This window comes from Lontra canadensis, unplaced genomic scaffold, assembly GCF_010015895.1.
Source record: "Lontra canadensis isolate GAN:19392208 unplaced genomic scaffold, GSC_riverotter_1.0 scaffold162, whole genome shotgun sequence".
Taxonomy (NCBI): domain Eukaryota; kingdom Metazoa; phylum Chordata; class Mammalia; order Carnivora; family Mustelidae; genus Lontra; species Lontra canadensis.
In genome coordinates, this window is record NW_022631156.1 from 690,616 (window position 1) to 695,821 (window position 5,206).

Below are 5,206 nucleotides of genomic sequence, written 5' to 3' on the forward strand. Positions count from 1 at the left end.
AGGAGCATGGAACATTTTTCCATTTCTTTGTGTCTTCCTCAATTTCTCTCATGAGTACTTTATAGTTTTCTGAGTATAGATTCTTAGCCTCTTTGGTTAGGTTTATTCCTAGGTATCTTATAGTTTTGGGTGCAATTGTAAATGGGATTGACTCCTTAATTTCTCTTTCATCTGTCTTGTTGTTGGTGTAGAGAAATGCAACTGATTTCTGTGCATTGATTTTATATCCTGACACTTTACTGAATTCCTGTACAAGTTCTGGCAGTTTTGGAGTGGAGTCTTTTGGGTTTTCCACATATAGTAGTATCATATCATCTGTGAAGAGTGATAGTTTGACTTCTTCTTTGCCGATTTGGATGCCTTTAATTTCTTTTTGTTGTCTGATTGCTGAGGCTAGGACTTCTAGTACTATGTTGAATAGCAGTGGTGATAACAGACATCCCTGCCGTGTTCCTGACCTTAGCGGAAAAGCTTTCAGTTTTTCTCCATTGAGAATGATATTTGTGATGGGTTTTTCATAGATGGCTTTGATAATATTGAGGTATGTGCCCTCTATCCCTACACTTTGAAGAGTTTTGATCAGGAAGGGATGCTGTACTTTGTCAAATGCTTTTTCAGCATCTATTGAGAGTATCATATGGTTGTTGTTCTTTCTTTTATTAATGTGTTGTATCACATTGATTGATTTGCGGATGTTGAACCAACCTTGCAGCCCTGGAATAAATCCCACTTGGTCGTGGTGAATAATCCTTTTAATGTACTGTTGAATCCTATTGGCTAGTATTTTGGTGAGAATTTTTGCATCTGTGTTCATCAAGGATATTGGTCTGTAGTTCTCTTTTTTGATGGGAGCCTTGTCTGGTTTTGGGATCAAGGTGATGCTGGCCTCATAAAATGAGTTTGGAAGTTTTCCTTCCATTTCTATTTTTTGGAACAGTTTCAGGAGAATAGGAATTAGTTCTTCTTTAAATGTTTGGTAGAATTCCCCCAGGAAGCCGTCTGGCCCTGGGCTTTTGTTTGTTTGGAGATTTTTGATGACTGTTTCAATCTCCTTACTGGTTATGGGTCTGTTCAGGTTTTCTATTTCTTCCTGGTTCAGTTGTGGTAGTTTATATGTCTCTAGGAATGCATCCATTTCTTCCAGATTGTCAAATTTGTTGGCGTAGAGTTGCTCATAGTATGTTCTTATAATTGTCTGTATGTCTTTGGTGTTAGTTGTGATCTCTCCTCTTTCATTCATGATTTTATTTATTTGGGTCCTCTTTTCTTTTTGATAAGTCTGGCCAGGGGTTTATCAATCTTCTTAATTCTTTCAAAGAACCAGCTCCTAGTTTCGTTGATTTGTTCTATTGTTTTTTTGGTTTCTATTTCATTGATTTCTGCTTTGATCTTTATGATTTATCTTCTCCAGCTGGGTTTAAGGTTTCTTTCTTGTTCTTTCTCCACCTCCTTTAGGTGTAGGGTTAGGTTGTGTACCTGAGACCTTTCTTGTTTCTTGAGAAAGGCTTGTACCGCTATATATTTTCCTCTCAGGACTGCCTTTGTTTTGTCCCACAGATTTTGAACCGTTGTCTTTTCCTTATCATTTGTTTCTATGAATTTTTTTCAATTCTTCTTGAATTTCCTGGTTGACCCATTCATTCTTTAGAAGGATGCTGTTTGGTCTCCATGTATGTGGGTTCTTTCCAAATTTCCTCTTGTGATTGAGTTCTAGCTTCAGAGCATTGTGGTCTGAAAATATGCAGGAAATGATCCCAACTTTTTGATACTGGTTGAGACCTGATTTAGGACTGAGGATGTGATCTATTCTGGAGAATGTTCCATGTGCACTAGAGAAGAATGTGTATTCTGTTGCTTTGGGATGAAATGTTCTGAATATATCTGTGATGTCCTTCTGGTCCAGTGTGTCATTTAAGGCCTTTATTTCCTCGTTGATCTTTTGCTTGGATGATCTGTCCATTTCAGTGAGGGGAGTGTTAAAGTCCCCTAATATTATTGTATTATTGTTGATGTGTTTCTTTGATTTTGTTATTAATTGGTTTCTATAGTTGGCTGCTCCCACGTTAGGGGCATAGATATTTAAAATTGTTAGATCTGCTTGTTGGACAGATCCTTTGAGTTTGATATAGTGTCCTTCCTCATCTCTTATTATAGTCTTTGGCTTAAAATCTATTTGATCTGATATAAGGATTGCCACCCCTGCTTTCTTCTGATGTCCATTAGCATGGTACATTGTTTTCTACCCCCTCACTTTAAATCTGGAGATGTCTTCGGGTCTAAAATGAGTTTCTTGTAGGCAACATATAGATGGGTTTTTTTTTTTTTTATGCATTCTGATACCCTGTGTCTTTTTATTGGGGCCTTTAGCCCATTAACATTCAGAGTAACTATTGAGAGATATGAATTTAGTGCCATTGTATTGCCTGTAAGGTGACTGTTACTGTATATTGTCTCTGTTCCTTTCTGATCTACTACTTTTAGGCTCTCTCTTGGCTTAGAGGACCCCTTTCAATATTCCCTGTAGAGCTGGTTTGGTGTTTGCAAATTCTTTCAGTTTTTGTTTGTCCTGGAAGCTTTTTATCTCTCCTTCTATTTTCCATGATAGCCTAGCTGGATATAGTATTCTTGGCTGCCTGTTTTTCTTGTTTAGTGCTCAGAATATATCATGCCAGCTCTTTCTGGCCTGCCCGGTCTCTGTGGTTAAGTCTGCTGCCAATCTAATATTTTTACCATTGTATGTTACAGACTTCTTCTCCCGGGCTGCTTTCAGGATTTTCTCTTTGTCACTAAGACTTGTAAATTTTACTATTAGGTGACGGGGTATGGACCTATTCTTGTTGATTTTGAGGGGGGGTTCTCTGCACCTCCTGGATTTTGATGCTTGTTCCCTTTGCCATATTAGGGAAATTCTCTCCAATAATTCTCTCCAGTATGCCTTCTGCTCCCGTCTCTCTCTTCTTCTTCTGGAATCCAAGTTATTCTAATGTTGTTTCGTCTTATGGTGTCACTTATCTCTCGAATTCTCCCCTCATGGTCCAGTAGCTTTTTGTCCCTCTTTTGCTCAGCGTCTTTATTCTCTGTCATTTGGTCTTCTATATCACTAATTCTTTCTTCTGCCTCATTTATCCTAGCAGTGAGAGCCTCCATTTTTGATTGCACCTCATTAATAGCTTTTTTTTATTTCAACTTGATTAAATTTTAGATCTTTTATTTCTCCAGAAAGGGCTTTTATATCTCCCGAGAGGGTTTCTCTAATATCTTCCATGCCTTTTTCGAGCCTGGCTAGAACCTTGAGAATCGTCATTCTGAACTCTAGATCTGACATATTACCAATGTCTGTATTGATTAGGTCCCTAGCCTTCAGTACTGCCTCTTGTTCTTTATTTTGTGGTGAATTTTTCAGCCTTGTCATTTTGTCCAGATAAGAGTATATGAAGGAGCAAGTAAAATACTAAAAGGGTGGCAAAAACCCCAGGAAAATATGCTTTAACCAAATCAGAAGAGATCCCAAATCGTGAGGGGAGAGAAAGGGGATTAAAAGACGTTCAGAAGGAAAAAAAAAAAAAAGCAACGATTCAAAAAAGAAAACGAATAAAGAAAAAATATAAAAAGAAAAAAATATATACATATTAGATAAACTAGTTAAAAAACGTTAAAAAAGAAAAGGGTAAAAGTTAAAAAAATTTGGCAGTAGAAGAGAAAAAAATATTGAAAAAGAAAAAAAATTAAATTAACTGCAAGGCTAAAGAATCATGGCGAGAAAGCCATGAGTTCAGTGCTTGCTTTCTCCTCCTCTGGAATTCCGCTGCTCTCCTTGGTATTCAAACTGCACTCCTTGGTAAGTGAACTTGGTCCTGGCTGGATTTCTTGTTGATCTTCTGGGGGAGGGGCCTGTTGTAGTGATTCTCAAGTGTCTTTGCCCCAGGCGGAATTGCACTGCCCTTACCAGGGGCTGGACTGAGTAATCTGCTTGGGTTTGCTTTCGGGAGCTTTTGTTCCCTGAGCGCTTTCCATAGAGTTCCAGAGGACGGGAATGAAGATGGCGGCCTCCCAGTCTCCGGCCCGGAGGAGCCGAGAGCCCGGGACCCCACTCCTCAGTGCGCCCTCAGAGAACAGCGCCCAATTACTCCCGTCACCCTGGCTTCAGGCCACGCTCCGAGCTGACCGAGTCTGCGACCAGTTCAAGGTAACCCCGAGCTGAGAGCTCACTCCTCGGCTCTGTCTCTGTTGCTGGCTTCCCCGTTCTAATACCTGTAAGCTCTGCGACACTGAGACACCCCCAATCCTTCTGTGACCCTGCGGGACCTGAGGCCATGCTGACCCCGCGTGGTCTTCACCCCGGTTAAGCCTCTGGAGTGATGTCCCTCAGTGGAACAGACTTTTAAAAGTCCTGATTTTGTGCTCCGTTTCTCCGCCACTTGCCGGGAGCCGGCCTCTCCCCCCGTGGTCTTTCTTCCCATCGCTTTGGATTCACTTCTCTGCCCGTCCTACCTTTCAGAAAGTGGTTGATTTTGTTTCTAGAATTGCTGCTCTTCTTTCGATCTCCCGTTGGATTTGTAGGTGTTTGCAATCTTTAGATAAGCTATCTAGCTGATCTCCTGCTACCTGAAGTAGTCTCAGCCTGCTACTTTTCCGCCATCTTGACTCCTCCTATTTATTTATTTTTTAAGAACATTTTTAGAAAGTCAGGCTTTGTGTTAGGTTGGAATGGAAATCAGTAACATTGGAAGACATTTTCGGCTTTGCCCATGTATTTATTAGCATGTGTGTATATACACACACATATAATGGTAAATTACACGCTGTATATAAATCAGTATATTCCCAGCATAAGTAAATATATATTATTTTATACAAACAAAGCTTCCTTAAAAGTCATGTATAAATCAGACTTTATGCTCCCTGAATATCAAGCCATATTTTCCCAGTGACTGACAATGCAATTTCAGAGATGTGCTCCAAAAGAAAAAAATTGCCTCCTGAGCCTCCTAAGATGTCATGTTAAAATTCATCAAACCTCTTACAATCTTAAATTTCGAAGTAAATTAGTATTTTTATAGTAAAATATGTATACTAAGATTTAGGTGAGATACCATGTCTGCCCTCTAGTGCAGTATTGGAAACGTGTGCAGACCAGATCCAAGCAACATTAGCTGACAATGATTTTCTTCTTAAATGTTACTGAAGAACTTTTTGAGGTGTTTTT